The 19246-nt window shown below is 47.0% G+C and overlaps 1 long non-coding RNA gene across 1 annotated transcript; it reads left to right on the top strand.

Annotated features, from left to right (window-relative positions):
* Positions 1-10232: 10232 nt before the first annotated feature.
* LOC123358223 lies at positions 10233-17766 on the top strand. Its single transcript, XR_006575693.1, has 3 exons — positions 10233-10296; positions 15369-15495; positions 17711-17766. It is a non-coding gene; the product is annotated as an uncharacterized LOC123358223 (long non-coding RNA).
* The last annotated feature ends 1480 nt before the right edge of the window (positions 17767-19246 follow it).

Raw genomic sequence — 19246 nt, 5'->3', positions numbered from 1 at the left:
GTGGGTGTCCCATCGAGAGCAGTGGGTGTTCTGCTGTGAATGGAGCAGGGCACAGAGTCCTAACCTGATGCACTGGCCGTAACGGACAGGGCACTGTGGCCCTCTCTGCCAAATGAGCTGGATGCCCCAGGGTTACTGCTTCAGCTGAAGGGTTCGGGGGTTTTGACATTAAAGGGCCCACGTTCATTCCCTGCTGGAGCCCTGGGCTCTGTGGCCACTGTCAGCATGTAGGACCTGCCCACTCTTTGGTCTGTGTTTCCTCCCTTTCCACATAATCCCCATGCTGGTGCCCCTTGTTCCTGCAGTAAACCAGCGTAGGGGGTGGGTCTGCCCCCCACAGAACCAGAGCGTCCCTGAGAAAGCCCCTGAACAATGTTTCTGTTCCTTGCTCTAGTGTCTCCCCACTTCCCGTCTCTCTGGGGAGCACAGGGCTGGGGTGACTCACCCTGACATCGACTATCTCAGGCTACAAAGCTCAGATCCAGGTTTCGTGAATCCAGGTTTGGGGGTTGCTGGGCTCAGGGTCTGGGGCTCAGGCCTATTTCTCACCCCTCCTTTCCCCAGCAGGGAGGATGGGACGTTTCGGAAGCCAGAGCCGTCGTTTGCGGAGCTGGAGAAGAGACTCAGCGATTTCTCTCTGCAAAGTGCCATGCTGCAGGAGGTGCTGCTGGGATTCAAAGGTGAGTTGGAGTCTGGGGGTGGCGTCTCCTCTGGTTAGAGCGACCCTGACCCTGGGGAGGAGTCGGGGACTCTAGTGATGTCACTGATCCTGGGCTCCATCTCACAGCCCAGCTCAGCGAGTCGCCCTTCCCCATGGAGCAGCCCCGTGGGGCTGGCTCTGTCTGCAGCGGCTGCGTTATCGGCCTCTGATCTCTGTCACCATCTCGTCGTTAACAGCAGTTCCATTAATAAGCAATGGGGATTTCTCCATTAATGTGAGGGCCTGAATTCTCACCTCTCCCATCTTCTCCTTCCCCTAGAGACGCTGCAACGGGAGCTGGGGAGCGACACAGGTACGTGTCTGTCTCTGACTGGCCGTGGGGAGATTTCAGCCCAATAACCACGTTAACGACAGGGGATTGCAGCCTCCAGCAGCTGGAAGCTGTGTAACAATGGGAAGCGATGTTACTTTGTTCTTGCACCACTATATTTTCAACTGACTTGTCTCAAATACTTTAGCTCAGGGATCAGCAACCTTTGGCACGCGGCTCACCAGGGTAAGCACCCTGGCAGGCCGGGCCGCTTTGTTTACCTGCGATGTTGGCAGGTTTGCCCGATCGCGGCTCCCACTAGCCACAGTTTGTCACTCCAGGCCAATGGAGGCAGCGGGAAGTGGCAGGCAGCACATCCTTCAGCCTGCGCCGCTTTCTGCATCCCCCATTGGCCTGCGACGGCAGACCGCGGCCAGTGGGAGCTGCAATCGGCCGACCCGTGGACTTGGCAAGTAAAGAAACTGGCCCGGCCCACCAGGGTATGTGGATTGGAGTTTCCCCAAGGTCCTTTAAGTGTTTCTTGATTGGGCACTTGATTTGCCAATTCCTTTCTGAAGAAGCTGATCTAATGCTTTACTAAGGCTACTTCAGAATCAAAATACATCAATGTACAAGAACGTAGCCAATATTCATAACTTTAACTGCAAAAATGATACACCCACACAGGTAGTATCATCATCATCATCATCATCAAATTATAACCTTTTCATAGGCACCTTACACGACAACTTTTGTACAACATTTACTGCAAATATATAAGTGGTTGCACCAATGAACCAGACAGTCACAGGTTATATTAATAACATCACAGCCAGGGCTGGTGTTAGGGGGTAGCAAACAGGGCAACTTCCTGGGTCCCCAGACCCCCACAAAGCTACATTGCTTCGGCTTCAGCCCTGGGTGGTGGGGCTCAGGGGCCCAGACTTCAGCCCCATGCGCTGGGCCTCAGCGAGTCTAATGCTGGCCTTGCTTGGCAGCCCCCGGAAAGCTGCTCACGGCCCCCCAGGGGGCCCCAGACCGCTGGTTGAGAACCCCTGCCTTACCCCACGAGTCACAGCAACGTTCAGGTTACTGCCAGGCCCAAAGGACCAGTCACTTCCTTAGGTCAAATGACTCTTAGATCTCCCAACAAGTTCTGTCACAACCTGTATTAAGATTTATTTGAAAGGAAATGAGAGTTGTTTACAAAGTTAAAGCAGTGTGACAAAGTTCTGTCCTTGTCTCCATGGGCCCTGCATTTCCTGGTGGATTTCGCTAGCCTCAGAGGCTCACTGTGACCCTCCACATAGCCCTTCTCTCTAGGGGCAAGGGTCACAGCCCACTGAGCCATTTTCATCGTAAGCCAGCGAGGGAGGGGAGGCAAAGCTACCCTCCCTTGCACAGTCTCTGTTGTCTCCCAGTCTCAGTGATTAATCAGGGCAGCAAAGGGGGAGCCCAGGACCCCCCTCTATTCTAGGCTCCAGCCCAGGGACCCTAATAGTATCAGCTGTGGCATCTGACCTTTTAGAAACAGGACACATACAATTCCCTGTTCTACTTCCCCACAGCAGCCCCCACTTCCTCAGGCTCCACTTCACCCTTACCTCAGGGCTTCCTTCCTTGTGTCTGATCTGGTGTGTACTGATCCGTCGCTCCCACAGCTCCTGTTCTGCACACCCACCTGCCTAACTGGGAGCTCTTTAACTAGTTTCAGCCAGCCCCTGATTGGCTTCAGGGGTCCCAATCAACCTAGCTGTCTCCACGGCTTTCTGGAAGGATGTTAATTGGCCCCAGGTGTCTTGATTAACCTGGAGCAGCTGTCATTTGGTTACCATGGTAACAGGGATTTGTTTAGCCTGGGGCTAACATACCTGTTTCTCACTACTTTCCTATAGCCATCTGGCCTTGCCCTGTCACAGCAGCTAATCATCCAGATGCAGACAAATTACAGTCTTACATTTCAAAAGGTAATAGAAACTTCTATAATAAGCAAGCTCTGCATATTCTTTAGGACTAACCCCAGCTAAGCAGCTGGGGATCTCGTGCTTATGCCTAAGAACTTTGCCCCCCAGAGTCCAAGCAGCATACAGATCATCAGTTCCTTCTGCATGGGGTTTTTCATCCCCTTCCTGCCATGTGCTCTGAGCTGCAAACTCAGCTAATGGGAAGTCAAGAGCACAACACCAGCCTTGTGTCTTCTTTAACATCCCATAATAGTCTCTCTGGTGTGGATGGACCTTTCCTGCCAGGCAGGGTGTAATGCATTCGTCTGTCAATCAGCACTTCACCTAGGTAAAGTCTCTCTCCTGTCTGGTGATTTACAGAGCCACAGAGGCTCACAGTGCAGCTAGTCAGATGTTAACCCAGGCAGCAACTCAGTAAAGCATTCAGTAAAGTCTAAACATGTTCTTATAATGCTAATACCTGTTTTAACAATACTAACACAGGTGAGTCAGACTGATTCCGCTGTGTGTTTGTCCCTGTTCAATTAAGACATAGAGGCTTTTGCAAGAGCTAACACCTCATCTGCCAGTGTCACAGGCAGGCTGGGCAGGGATGGTGTCTCTAGCCTCTGTTTGCCAGAAGCTGGGAATGGGTGACAGGGGATGGATCACTTGATGGTTACCTGTTCTGTTCATTCCCTCTGGGGCACCTGGCATTGGTCACTGAGCTAGATGGACCATTGGTCTGATGCAGTGGGCCGCTCTTATGTTCACAGTCTGTATGAGGAGTATCTACTCATTTGGACTCACTGGGGAGCCATAGAAAGAAACAAGATGTGCTGAGGCAAGAAGGCCCAGTCTCAGCACCCCCGGGGTCACGCTTCCCAAAGGCTAAAACTAGGCCCTGCTGATGAAAGGGGGCACTGCCAGGAGAGACTGTATAAAGGCTGGAGCATCAAACTGTTACCGAAATATCGGGTGCGTCTAGCTGAGAGCCAATAATAGCCTGACAGGGATAAGGAAAGATTGCTTTATTCTGCAGAAGAAAGGAGAGCCCTGTAAATAGATACAGAAGACTCTGCCTGACACAAGTTTTACAGATCCTTTATACACATTCAGAGAAAGACCAATCCGTGTTAACACTTCATTGGTGGTTGCCAGACCCCGTGAAACCGTTATCCGGTCAGTGAAAACCGTCTTGGAGCAAGATTTCTCTGCTTTGAGGCAGAAGAGAAAAGAGAGTTCAAAAGTTCAGGTTCCTGTGTACGTGAGGCTTCTGCTTCCCCCTACTGGCCGCTTGTAAGCTATTAAGGGGGGCCATCAGTAACTTTCACAGTCCCCCTTCGGGCATGACAATCCAAACGCAACCCAGGTTGTCAGGCCTGATACGTAATTTACGATCAAGCTGAAGAGACAGGTACTGGGTTCTCTTACGGACTGCAGAGCCTTTGGTTACAGTATTACACAGACATTTTGCACATTGCATTACTACCCAAACAATACATGGGAAGAACAGGAAGAAAATAATCCATTTGACAGTGGTACGGAAGAGGCCAGTAAACCATGACCCAAGATCTGGGAGGGGGTCCTCAAAACTAAGGGTTTGATCAAGAGATACAGTGTGGAAAACAGCTGCATTTTGTTTATACATAGGTCATCCTGATATCTCGTTTTTCCCACTTCTGAGAGACGCCAGTCTATCTACACATTCTCTACACAAGGTCAAAACAACTTCTCACACAGTTCTTTTCTGCTCACCTCACACAATCCTCCCTTCTACAAATCTCGCGTTATTAGGGTTACAGTTAGCCAGAGTTATGCATTAAGATCCCCTACAAATCCCTGTCAGTTCTTTCTGTGCTTTCACACTCCTCCCTTTTGTACTTCTAGTATAACAAATATTTTCAAACCTCTATTTGTATTAAGCCATGGATTTCAGATTTTACATCAGATGTTTCAACCTTAGGGGTTTTGATTGGATGTAATGACAATGCATAATTAGCATGGACATGAAAGGCATTACTTTTAGTACATCCTTTACAACTACAACAACATAATCCTAAGCTAACTAATAGCAATACAAGCAATAACATTTCCATAGCAATAATATGATGGGATTGTTATACAGTTTTGGTCACAAAGCACAATACATCATACTTAGTACATAAAATAGACACTCTATAATGTGTATGAAAGGCATACTTTTCAACTTGATATATATTTTGAAACATGAATTTGCCCTTGTAGTTCAGAGATTCTTTGAACCTCTGGTAACGATGAAAGCAAATCTTGAAACCATTCAGGTACTAAACTAGTCCAATTAAAGAGTATCTGGAACCTAAGGCTACTTACAAAATTCTATCTGCAGGCCAGTAAACAATATGATTGCCTGCAGTGGTAATGAGATTAAAATGTATGTCTTGCAATGTGGTGGTTTTAACATACACACAGCTATCATTAGCTTGAAAAAGTAGGTGTCCTGTCAGGATAGTTCCTTGTCCTCTGTCCTCCCAGCAAATGTTATCATGAACAGTGACGACTTCCCCTGGCTTCAGTTTATGGATACACTGAAGCTGTAGGGGTTCTTACAGCCAAAATGTCCATTGACTCCCTATTCCTATCCAAAATGTCAGGTGTTATTCTAGGGGCACTGACTATAAATCAGTTAGATATCCCAGGTGGTCTAATTTCCCAGATGTCTCGGTGAATAATCCAGTCCCACATTCATCCTCCCATGGACCTGGCAAGATTTGGTATATGGGAGCCCACCCCCCCCAACCGATCCATATGCTTGGAAGGAGCACTGAATGTCCACACTTCCACCCAGAAAGTGTCCAAGTGTGTCTCCATGGCCACAGATCAGATGGTACTCCTGATGTGTCTGTAAGGGCAGTGGGCCAAGCCTGGTGCTCAAGATCATTCCGAATGGCCATCAGCTGGTCATTCAGGAAATCCTGAATTTCTGAACATGCTAGATCCCACTGCAATGCCTTCCCAGCCTCAGTGATATTCAATACCATCTCTCTCAGTAACTTTTGGGTCATAAAACGAAGGATGGAAATGACATGTAACTCACCAACTCCAGCCTGTACTTCGGTTAGCTGAGCTCCAGAAATAAGGCTAGTGGCCTTTTCTAGTTGGCTCAATTTCTCATCATGTTCTTGGCTCTTAAAAAACATTCCAAATGGCTGCTGCACTATTAGCCCCATCCCATAGGGATCCGGTCAAGTTCCTCTTCTTCCAGAGGAAATAACCCAGGCCCTCTGTTGCGCTAATCTAATGGCAGTCTCTTGTGAGCAATTTGGGTATGTAGAGGTGATCTGGAAACTGGATAAGGGCAATGTAAATTTGGCAGTCCCTAGTGTTGTATTAATCACAGTCCATTGATGTCCTAATACATCTCTCTTTGGTGTAGTGCTACATCACATCTATTATTTAACTATTCTCAGGTACTTTCAAAAGGCATTAACATTAATAGCATAGGAGGGGGTGTATTACAGGGGTAATAGTGTAATGGAGGAGATGGCAAGGGCAACAAGGTGCCTTTGGTACTTATCATTTAAAATCCAATTAGGGAGGGCAATACATGCTGAAGGATTTATCCAGAACACAGGGCGCAGCATGTAGAATAAACCCCAAAATCCAATCAATACCACATTCCCAAGCAGGGGTCCCACAAATTTCTTCCTGCCGGTGTATAATTCTTTGTTTCTTCACCAGGATCAGTTCTTAATGTCCTTTCTAGTCAGGAATTCCTGGACTTTGGCAATGGCAGTGGAGTGAGTGTTCCTTCTTCTTTCCCGAAACAGTCGTAGTTCAGCATCCTACAGGGGAGAGGTTACCAGCACATCACCCTGTAATGGTTTTGCTTCTTCTAGAAAAATTCAAAGGCACAGTAGATCTGTCAGTGGACAAGGGAGAGGTTACTAGCACTTCACCTTGTCCTTTTTCCCTGCTGTCCAGAATGCACAGCAGAGCTAGAAAAAGGAATAGGCTAATCATCAGTAGGAGAATCCTCCCGAGGTGGAGGGGTCTTTTTTTCAGTGAGAATCATGGGTCCAGGCAGTCAGTCTTTCGCACTTCACAGCGGTGTTGGTAGTCAGCAGGACTTACTAAGGGCCTTTTCAGCATGAAGCCAAAGCAGTCTTTCATTGGTGGACCTTTACATAGATCCAGTCTCCTGGTTCCAAGGAGTGGCAGGGCTGCTAGGGTCTTTGGGTAGCGCTTCTTTACCTGTGAGAAAAGAAACCTAACACATTTCATTAGTGCCTGACAGTGTTTTGCAGATCTCATAGGTGTTTGGGCACATTCAAGCCCCCCCCCCCCCCTTCTTGGTTGTCAGCCAAGTCTTAGCTGTGAGCAGTGTCCTTGCCTGGGGCCAGTGTCTTATCTTTAGCCTGAGCTTTCTAGCTATTTTTTTCCAGTTAATTCATTCTGTTCTTTTTCCTTCTCCCCTTCCTGGCTTCTTTTAACCTACAAAGGAAACTTCCACTCTTCACTCATACACCTTTTCCCAACCATGAACACATAAACATTGCTGTTATACAGTACATTAGTCTTATTATGCAATGTATGCCACATATACCCTTCCACTGAAATAACTTTATTACAGGGCTTTGGAGCAACAAGCCAGGACAAGCATACCCACTTTGAGGAGTTCACTCAATATAACCTCTAGTCCAATAGCTTCCCACCATCCCCAGCCCTCTGGCTAGAAATCTGAGGTAGCCAGAAGGAGCCCATGTACAATATGGGGAGTGGGTTAACTTTTCATGTCCTTGCTTCCAAAGACTGTTGGTATGCAAATTTTAATAATTTTTTTCAATTAACAATCTGACCAATGAAGTTTCTTTTTCTTACTTAAGCAAATGTGTTAGACTTTAGTATATCACATTTTCCTGATTTATCCAAACACTTTGTATTCCAAGTTGAATAAAACAAGTATCTGCATTTAACCCTTCTGTTTGATTTTAAACTAGACTATCCTATAAAAATATTCAATACAACAATTCTGGCCACGAGACAAACACCGCAAGACAGGACATAGAACACAAAACATAATTCCTATTGTGCCAGTAAATGCATGGTACGTTGAATGCTGTTCAGCTGGCATCAGTTTTCTCTGATTATCTGAAAGACAAAAAACAGAGGTCTACCTTCTTCGGCTTGACAGTAACAGTGGAGAGGGCAGCTCCAGAGTCCAGAAGACAAGAATAAACGGTTCCTCTTTGACATTCCTTTCTGAACACCGGGTAAAGGCCATTTACTTAACATATAATCCAAAGGGGCGATCCTTAGAGGGTTTATCCAGAGACCCACCCATCTGTCTTCTGACACTCAAACAGAGAATTACACAGAGAGCAGAGGGAATTATGGTCTAATCCAGGTTTTCCTACTTCTATTACACTGACCGCTACAGGGGACGGGACAGAAGGATCTCAATTCAAACTCAGAGCTTCATCGCACTCAATGGCTTCCACCCCGAGGAATTATGAACGAGAGGTTCAGTTCCGCCCCCACACCTAACACCCAAATGAACAGAGCAGAAAAACAACAGTTACTGGTTAAACAGAACAGAACCAGAACCAGATAGCGAACCAGAACCAGATGGCATTTCCTTATCCTATTAGGACTCACCTTATCGGAACACGAACTGCAGGGGCCGTGGTGAAGCAGAGAAAGAGGGGCCAAACACCCCGTTGGCACCGTTCCCAGTTCGCTGCAGCCGTCTGGAGTCCAATGTCCGAGCTAGGAGAGTCCCTGTTACCGAAATATCGGGTGCGTCTCGCTGAGAGCCAATAACAGCCTGAGAGGGATAAGGAAAGATGCTTTATTCTGCAGAAGAAAGGAGAGCCCTGTAAATAGATACAGAAGACTCTGCGTGACACAAGTTTTACAGATCCTTTATACACATTCAGAGAAAGACCAAGCCGTGTTAACGCTTCATTGGTGGTTGCCAGACCCCGTGAAACCGTTATCTGGTCAGTGAAAACCGGCTTGGAGCAAGATTTCTCTGCTTTGAGGCAGAAGAGAAAAGAGAGTTCAAAAGTTCAGGTTACTGTGTACGTGAGGCTTCTGCTTCCCCCTACTGGCCGCTTGTAAGCTATTAAGGGGGGCCCCCAGTAACTTTCACAAAACCACTTTGTAAACCTGAGAGAGCTGCCTTGGGGACAATGACAGGGAGAATCCCCAGAGTGACTCCTTGGATTCTGCTCTTCTCTGGCCTTTGGTTCTTAGAATCATAGAACTGGAAGGGACCTCGAGAGGTCATCTAGGCCAGTCCCCTGCCCTCAAGGCAGGACTCAGTATTATCTAGACAATCCCTGACAGGTTTTTGTCTAACCCGCTCTTTAAAATCCCCAATGAAGGAGATTCCACAACCTCCCTACGGAATTTATTCAAGTGCTTAACCACCCTGACAGGGAGGTTTTTTTACCTAATCTCCATCCTAAACCACCTTTGCTGCAAGTTAAGCCCATTGCTTCTTGTCCTATCCTCAGAGATTAAGAAGAACAATTTTTCTCCGGCCACTTGAAAACTGTGATCGTGTCCCCTCTGAGTCTTCTCCAGTTTTTTTCAATCTTCCCTCATAGGTCATGTTTTCTAGATCTTTAATCATTTTTGTTGCTCTTCTCTGGACTTTCTCTAATTTGTCCACATCTTTCTTGAAATGTGGCCCCCAGAACTGGACACACTACTCCAGTTGAGACCTAATCAGTGCGGAGTAGAGTGGAAGAATTTCTTCTCGTGTCTTGCTTACAATACTCCTGCTAATACATCCCAAAATGATACTTGCTTTTTTGCAACACTGTTGACTCCTATTTAGCTTGTGATCCACTATGACCCCCAGATCCCTTTCCACAGCACTCCTTCCTAGGCAGTCATTTCCCATTTTGTATGTGTGCAACTGATTGTTCCTTCCTAAATGAAGTACTTTGGATTTGTCCTTATTGAATTTCATCCTGTTTACTTCAGACCATTTCTCCAGTTTGTCCAGATCATTTTAAATTTCAGTTCTATCCTCCAAAGCACTTGCAACCCCTCCCAGCTTGGTATCACCCGCAAACTTGATAAATGTAAGAGAGAGACTCTGCTGCTGGGAGGGTTTCACCATGTGTCAGAGGGTCACACCCTGGTGGGAGGGGGCTAGGCCTGTACTGGGATAAGGTCATTCTGTGCTTCACAGTGTGGCAGAACCTAGAATGTCCATTAGCAGGGGAAAACCTGGGGGGAATCGACATGTGGAAAGGACAGAAACCCTGTCTGAATTCTCTCACATTGCCCTTCTCGCCTTGGCAGGCTACAGAATAACGTCCACGTTTCGCTCCAGATCATCCCCTCCTCCCAGGGGGAAGGAAATGGCTGCAATGGAGCTGGCTCAGGTAAGGGACTCTCAGGGAGCTGGTGGTGGGTTCTGCTTGGAGGGAGAGAATCAGTAAATGTATAGGAGGGTGGGAGCCAGTAATGAGCTGCCAAAATATTAACAACAGGTTCCCTCCTCCTCACCTCACGAGGGGGTCATGCCCCATCCTACCCCCCCATGCTCCTTGACACCCCCCGACCCATCCACCCCCTTTCCTGTCCCCTGACTGCCCCCTGCCACCCCATCAAACCCCTCCTCTCATTCTTGATGCCCCCCCAGAGCCTCTGCCCCATCCAACCACGCCTTCTCTCTGTCCCTGACTGCCCCCCAGCACCTCATCCAACCCCTGCTCCTTCCTGACTGCCCCCCGGGACCCTTGCTCGCAATCAATCCCCTTGTTCCCTGCCCTCTGACCGCCCTGACCCCTATCCACCCCCCCACAACCCACCGAACACCCCCTCCCTGCCCCCTTACCACACTGCCTGGGGCCAGGACCAGGTCCGCGACTGGGCCGCAGGACCCAACTCCCCGAGCCGGACTGGAGCCGCTCGGCTGGGACCGGTGCTGCAGGGCCCGAGCTGGACCAGGTCGGAGCCACTCGGCCGGGACCAGCCCGAGCCAGGGGTGCTTGGCCGGGACCCGGCTCGGACGCTCGGCCGGGGCCAGGGGGAACTATTAACTACGGTTTGTAACCTGTCCTTTAAATCGGCTTCGGTAGCCAGTGACTGGAAGTTAGCTAATGTAACGCCAATATTTAAAAAGGGTTTTAGAGGTGATCCCGGCAATTACAGACCGGTAAGTCTAACGTCGGTACCGGGCAAATTAGTCGAAACAATAGTTAAGAATAAAATTGTCAGACACATAGAAAAACATAAACTGTTGAGCAATAGTCAATATGGTTTCTGTAAAGGGAAATCATGTCTTACTAATCTATTAGAGTTCTTTGAAGGGGTCAACAAACATGTGGACAAGGGGGATCCAGTGGACATAGTGTACTTAGATTTCCAGAAAGCCTTTGACAAGGTCCGTCACCAAAGGCTCTTACGTAAATTAAGCTGTCATGGGATAAAAGGGAAGATCCTTTCATGGACTGAGAACTGGTTAAAGGACAGGGAACAAAGGGTAGGAATTAATGGTAAATTCTCAGAATGGAGAGGGGTAACTAGTGGTGTTCCCCAAGGGTCAGTCCTAGGACCAATCCTATTCAATTTATTCATAACTGATCTGGAGAAAGGGGTAAACAGTGAGGTGGCAAAATTTGCAGATGATACTAAACTACTCAAGATAGTTAAGACCAAAGCAGATTGTGTAGAACTTCAAAAAGATCTCACAAAACTAAGTGATTGGGCAACAAAATGGCAAATAAAATTTAATGTGGATAAATGTAAAGTAATGCACATTGGAAAAAATAACCCCAACTGTACATACAATATGATGGGGGCTAATTTAGCTACAATGTGTCAGGAAAAAGATCTTGGAGTCATCGTGGATAGTTCTCTGAAGATGTCCACGCAGCGTGCAGAGGCAGTCAAAAAAGTAAACAGGATGTTAGGAATCATTAAAAAGGGGATAGAGAATAAGACTGAGAGTATATTATTGCCCTTATATAAATCCATGGTACGCCCACATCTCGAATACTGTGTACAGATGTGGTCTCCTCACCTCAAAAAAGATATTCTAGCACTAGAAAAGGTTCAGAAAAGGGCAACTAAAATGATTAGGAGGTTGGAGAGGGTCCCATATGAGGAGAGATTAAAGAGGCTAGGTCTCTTCAGCTTGGAAAAGAGAAGACTAAGGGGGGATATGATAGAGGTATATAAAATCATGAGTGATGTTGAGAAAGTGGATAAGGAAAAGTTATTTACTTATTCCCATAATACAAGAACTAGGGGTCACCAAATGAAATTAATAGGCAGCAGGTTTAAAACAAATAAAAGGAAGTTCTTCTTCACACAACGCACAGTCAATTTGTGGAACTCCTTACCTGAGGAGGTTGTGAAGGCTAGGACTATAGCAATGTTTAAAAGGGAACTGGATAACTTCATGGTGGCTAAGTCCATAAATGGCTATTAGCCAGGATGGGTAAGAATGGTGTCCCTAGCCTCTGTTCGTCAGAGGATGGAGATGGATGGCAGGAGAGAGATCACTTGATCATTGTCTGTTAGGTTCACTCCCTCTGGGGCACCTGGCATTGGCCACTGTCGGTAGACAGATACTGGGCTGGATGGACCTTTGGTCTGACCCGGTACGGCCGTTCTTATGTTCTAGCCGCTCAGGTGGAACCGGACTGGGCTGCGCGCGCCGTCTCCTCCCCGCCCCCCCCCCCGCCCCGGCTTACCTGCCTGCTGCTTGTTTCAGGCTTCCCGTGAACATTTGATTCGTGGGAAGCAGGGGAGGGGGAGGAGAAGGAGGGCGGAGCGTTCAGAGGAGAGGGGGAGGTGAGCTGGGGCCGGGGGCCGGGTGGACAGCTGCCCAAGCCTTTGTTAAATTTAAAAGTTTTTTAGAACCAGTTGTCCTGGAACAATCGGTTCTAAAAAGGCTTCTAAATTTAACAACCGGTTCATGCGACCCAGCTGGAGCTCACCACTGGTGGGAGCTGCTAGAGGTGGTGGGAGGCAGGAAATATCTTGGGTGGAGAAAGGAAGGGGACAGGATGTGACAAACCTGCTGAGACTTGTGTACTCTAGGGTGCGATGGGTTGTCACCCCGCTGTGCCCTCTAACCCTCAAGCCGGGCTGGCCCTTCTCACACTGCTTTGCTGGAGATTCAGCCAGCCTCTCCAGGCCCTGTTATCACCCAACACGACAGCAGGTGGCGGCATGCAGCCAACTAAGCTACCTGAGTGCTTTACCTAAGCCACTCAAGGAGAGAGAGAAGACAACAGCCAATTTCCCAGCGATAAGTATTAGCAAACAGATCAAAGCAGATTACTTAGCAAACAACCAAAAACTCAAACCAAGCCTAACATACTAGATGGATAGAATTTGAATTAGCAATTTCTCACCCTGACTGATGCTACAAGCAGCCCACCAAGTTTCCATACACAAGCTAGAAATCCCTTTACCCTGGGACAGCACTTCCCCCAGTTCAGTCTTTGTTCCTCAGGTGCTTCCAGGAGTTCTCTTGTCTGGGGAATGAGGCCAAGAGATGATGTCACACCCCACCTTATGTAGCTTTTCCATATGGCAGGAACCCTTTTTTCTAAACTCAGTTCCCAGTCCAGTTTGTGGAAAAATACAGGTACCAAAATGAAGTTCATTGTCATGTGGTCTGGTCACATGCTCTAGCATGTCCTGCTGAGTCATAGCAGCCATAACTCATAGGCTGACTAAAACGTTCACAGGAAGGCTAAGCTCTTCCACAGTCCATTGTCTTTGTTGATGAGCCATGAACACTGTCTGGCTTCTTCATTGTTGTACCTGAAAGGCTCGTTGTGGCTGTTACCCAGAGTAAGCACATTTGAAAGACAGATACAGAGTCAATATCCATAACTTCAGATACAAACATGATCCATGCACACAGGTAGGATAATCATATTCAGCAAATCATAACTTTTCCAGTGACACCGCAGATGACTCATCTTGTACAAAATGCCTCATGTCCTAATCATATTATAATCCTGCCACTATGCTGAATATGGGCTGTAGTGTCAGATAGGTCCTAATGTCAAGGCTCAAGTGTAGAGAATGAAACTTCCCGTCTTTGTGGAACAGGAAATAACCCTCTAGTCAGGACTGGGAAAACTTCCCAGACTCCCAGTGCTGAAGCCTGAAGCTACTGACACTTCATTAGTTACCCCCACCCCCAGTCTTTGTGGCAACTGCAAACGTTATCGGTGATGATTTTATATTCTCTTCCAGGTCATTGATAAGAATGTTAAATAGCACAGGGCCAAGATCCAATCCTTGTGGGAACCCCCTAGAAAGAAATCCACTCGACCATGGTTCCCCATTTACAATCATAGTTTTTAATCTATTTAATGTATGCCGTGTGTATTTTGTACCTTTCTAGTCAAAATATTGTGCTGAACCAACTCATATGCCTACATATATTACATCAGTACTATTAGCTGCAACCAAACTTTTGATCTCATCCAATAAGGATATCCAGTTAGTTTGACAGGATCTATTGTGTCTAAACCTTTTTAATGGGTACTAATTATATTACCCTCCTTTCTTTATTAATGAAATCCAGTATTGGCTGCTCCATTCTCTTGCCCAGTATCGATTTCAGACTGACACACTTGTAATTAGCTGCGTCATCTCTTTTATACTTTTTAAATATTGGCACAGCATTAGCTTTATTCCAGTCTTCTGGAATTTCCCAAGTGTTCCAAGTCCTAATTAAAATCAACATTAACAGTCCACCACGCTCCTCCAGCAGGTCTTTCAAAACTCTAGTTATCTGGACCCACTGATTTAAAGACATCTGACTTTAATAGCTGCTGTTTAACATCCTCGTGAGTTACTTTTGGAATGGAAAGACTGTCAGCGTCAACATCTTATGATATGAGTTACATCATCTGTTTTTCTACAAATCCAGGAGAGAAATATTTATTGAACATTTTTACCTCTTCTGCATTATTTTGATGATTCTGCCATTTCCATCTAGTAATTTACCACTACCATTGTTAGGATTAATTTTGTACTTTTAAAAACTTCCTTCTTATTTTCATTGGTTGATCATTGATTTCTGATAGCTTCCCTTGCTAGCTTTCTACAATTCTGACCTTCTAACTTAGATTCTTTACTATTGACTTCCCCTTTCTTCCATATATTTTATGTGGAGAGTGTTGGGATTCCTACCAGGGAGCCACTAGCAGGGTCCAGAGACAGCCCCACCTCCTATATCTATCTCTGGCTAGTAGCTATGTGACAAATGTGAAGACCCTGCTTCCATCTGTCAGCTGGGAGACACAGAGGTTCTCTCTTTCCACCCTCTGATGCCTCCTGGCTGCTCTAAGCAAGGTGAGGTGGGACTCTGTTAACATGTGCCTCCCAGAGCTTCCATTCACCTGATGCTGCTGTTCTGTGAGTAGTGGGGTTGTGAGTGGGGCAGCAGGTCCTGAGTGTTGGACTCTTGCTCTTTCAGGGGCCGGTGACCTTCGAGGAGGTAGCTGTATATTTCACCAAGGAGGAATGGACTCTGCTGGACCCCACTCAGAGAGCCCTCCACAGGGATGTCATGCAGGAGAACTATGAGACGGTGACCTCACTGGGTAAGGAGTCCTGTCCCCTGGGTTATTAAAGCTGTGGGGTCTCTAAAGAACCTGAGCAGTAATAACTTTATTCATCATCCAAGTTTGACAAGTTTCTTTGCCCCCTTTTTTTCCTTATCTCCCATATACAAGCAGGCAGCAGGGAGGGAGGAGGTAATGAGAGATGAGGAGGGAACAGAAGAAGCTCCCAAGGTGTCGGGAGGTGATGCCAGCTGCCAGTAATGGGAAGAAGGAGAGGGGAGTGTGGAGGAAGGGCACCCAGGAAGTGGGCTGGGTGGGTCAGTGGGAGGGAGGAGAGGTTTGGGGATCTAGAGCTGTGGGGGATCCCAGACCTTTAACCCTGAATCCGTACCCAAACCTCAGGTAAATCCCAGACTTCAGCATAACCACTCTCACAAAGCCTCAACGTAATATAAGGCCCTGAACTGTAGCAAGCTTAAGCTACGTTTACTAAATCGAATCACTAAATCGACCAGGCTGGATCAATCTCAGAGTGTCAATCCCGGCTGTAGTGTCGACCTGCCCTTAATAACCCATTTATCTATGTTCACCTCCTTGCCCCTGCACGCATGGTCCAAGCTAATAAGCGATTCTCTGATCATGACATCTTACCTCTAGCGAGTATGAAATTGCCCACAAGACGTGAGACTAGGTCATAGATCGTAAAATCAGGTCGGGGTCAAGAAGAGTGAGAGTTTGGAGAGAGTCTTGTCCCCCCTCTCCCCATCTGCAGCAGCCACAAGCTGTCTTCCCTCCAGGCTCCTTGGATCTCTGAGCCTGTCCCTCCTGAGGCTGCCTGGCCCAGTTCTTGTTTCTGACCTTCTCCTTTTCCGGAAGAATGAGAGGCTGTTGCTCCTGAATGTTAGTGTGTAATTCCCCAGCCTTCTCCTCCCACTGGGGGAGTTTAATTCTCCCTCCCGTTACACCTGAGTTTCCTGCTGTGATTGGTATTGCTATGATTCTAAAGAGCAGGAGACGTGAGGTGTTTTGTCATGTAGCTGACATGAGGTGATATGAATGGGTCATTAAGGACTGGCTGGGAGTAACCTACATCAATGGAATACCCGACAGAGACAAGGGAATGATTGTCACCCAGGGCCGCCCAGAGGATTCAGGGGGCCTGGGGTCTTTGGCGGCGTGTCCCCCTTATCCGCTCTGACACCACCGAGCATTTACCCTGTGTCCCCCTTACCAGCTCTGATGCCGCAGAGCATTTATCCTGTGTCCCCTGTTCCTGTTCCCCCTCCTGTTTGACTCAGTTTATATAGTAATATGCTCAGCTATATCTTTGCTTAACCAATCATTGTATTGAAATTTAACTAACCAATCCTAACACATTGAAACATAATTCTCTAACCAATTGTATCCCACTACCCTAATTAACTTACACTTAGCAAAATTAATTGTACAGCAGACAAAACCAGTTAGACAACCAGACTGATTAACATTGTAAAAGTGGTGGCCATAAAAATAAAACAATACAGAAATGAGGGTTTCACAACCACAAGCATTGAGAAGTGATTTCTTGCCAGACAGGCTGCTGTCAAACTAAGTTTTCTTTAACCATCTTAAGATCTGTTTCTTTATCTGGTGGTGATGGGCACTATCGGGACAGGATCATCTTCCTTACAGCCCAATAGCACCTTATTTCAGTGTGACTGGTTTGGGATGTGAGGGTGTGACCCTTCGCTTCCCAGCTTATGGCTGCCCCTGCTGCTTAGCCAAAGGCCTTAGCCTAAGAACAAGGCCTCAGACGGTCACAGTAAGAGAAGGCCCTTACAAATACAGACAGTGATTTTGATTCTTTGTTTTCGTACTCCTGTAACTAGCTAAGTGATAAAAATGCCCCTAAGTTCTTAAACTATAGGCTTTACAGGCTGGCCTGAATATCTCTATTCTAACAGTGGGGTCTATCCCTTCCCCCATTCTGTGTCTGTCTTGTCTATTCATATTGTAAATTCTTCAGGGCATGGGCCATCTACTATTCTGTGTTTGTACTTCTCCTAGCACAATGGGGACCCACTGTTAGTTGGTCCTTAGGCAAGGTAATGAATATGATTTATAATCATAATAATTCTCCTGCCACTTTGAGCCAAGAAAGCTGGCCTTGGGATGTTACTGCTTAAAAATGAGCTGGGGGTTAAAACCATGGACTATTCTTTGTGACAAGTATCCCACAAATTCCACTGACCTCTCTGGTTTTCTTTGCCTGCAGTAGGGTTTCCAGTTTCCAAACCTGATGTGATCTCGCAGCTGGAACGAGGGGAAGAGCCGTGGGTCCCAGACCTCCAGGGCTCTGAGAAAGAAGTGCTTCCAAGAGCTGCCTGCACAGGTGAGGAATTGGTTAAACCAACTCAACAACTGTGCGGGAATGCAGGAAACATTTGGGATGCCCTACAAAGACCCTGTGAGCTCTCCAAGTTCAGGATTGTTCCCTGCAGATGTGGAATCATTATGGCAGATCTCACTCATGGCTTCCCTCCTATTCTGACTGACAACTGGCAGCAGGTCCCGCCCCGATCTCTCTTTCTCCTGAGTGTTCTCGTGAGATGCAGACCAAAACTGATCCCTTCCTCTCTCCTCTGGGGAAGGTTTTGGGGAAAATCAGTTCCTGATAGGTTTGATCTCTCCCCCACATATTTTGGATTGTTCATCCCTTTTTCCATTCCTCTCTCTGAGATTTCCTTTCTCTCAGGTGCAGGTAGTGATCTATGTCCGGATTCTCTCTGTCTCCCATCAGGTGAAGGGATGGTGAGTCAGAATGAGGAGGAGAAACCCCATCAGGAAGATGCTGAGCAAGGAGAACCACATGGAACTTTATCAGGAAGATCCAAAGGGAATGTTTCCGGGAGTTATGCACTCCCAGAAAAAACAAAAGCCTGTGAGACTCAGGGGAGGCCAGAGGGAAACTTTAGTAGCCACTCAGACCTTATAACAAGCGACAGAATCAACTTTGAAGAGACCCGCTACATGTTCCATGAGTGTGGGAAAAGCTTCAATCGGAGCTCTGCCCTTATCACACATCAGACAATCCACACAGGTGAGAAACCTTATGAACGCTCTGAGTGTGGGAAATGCTTCATCGATAGTTCAGCCCTCATCTCACATCAGCAAATCCACACAGGAGAAGCGCCCCACAGATGCTCAGAGTGCGGGAAAATCTTTAGTAGGAGCTCTACCCTGAACACACATCTTAGAATCCACACAGGGGAGAAGCCCTACACATGCTCTGAGTGCGGGAAAAGCTTTAGTCACCGCTCTGCCCTTATCAGACATCAGAGAATCCACACAGGGGAGAAGCCCTACACATGCTCTGAGTGTGGGAAAAGCTTTAAGCAGAGCTCAAACCTTACCAAACATAGGAAAATCCACACAGGTGAGAAACCTTATGGATGCTCTGAGTGTGGGAAATGGTTCTTTAATCGTTCAGACCACTTCTTACATCACAAAATCTCACAGGTGAGAAGCCCTACACAAGCTCTGAGTGCGGGAAAAGCTTTAGTCAGAACTCACACCGTATCAGACATCAGATAATCCACACAGGGGAGACACTGTACACATGCTCTGAGTGTGGGAAAAGCTTCAAGCACAGCTCACATGTTGTCTCACATAGGAAAATCCACATGGGAGAGAGTGTGGGAAAAGCTCTGAGTGCACGAAAAGCTTCAATCAGAGCTCAAGCCTCATTAGACATCACAAAATCCACATGAGAGAGAATTGTAATAAATCCCTTGACTAGTGTTGGCCAAAA

The sequence above is a fragment of the Mauremys mutica genome, unplaced genomic scaffold (genome assembly GCF_020497125.1).
Source record: "Mauremys mutica isolate MM-2020 ecotype Southern unplaced genomic scaffold, ASM2049712v1 Super-Scaffold_100033, whole genome shotgun sequence".
Classification (NCBI taxonomy): domain Eukaryota; kingdom Metazoa; phylum Chordata; order Testudines; family Geoemydidae; genus Mauremys; species Mauremys mutica.
The sequence above is the reverse complement of the archived record's forward strand: the minus strand, read 5'-3'. Positions and strand labels throughout refer to the sequence as shown.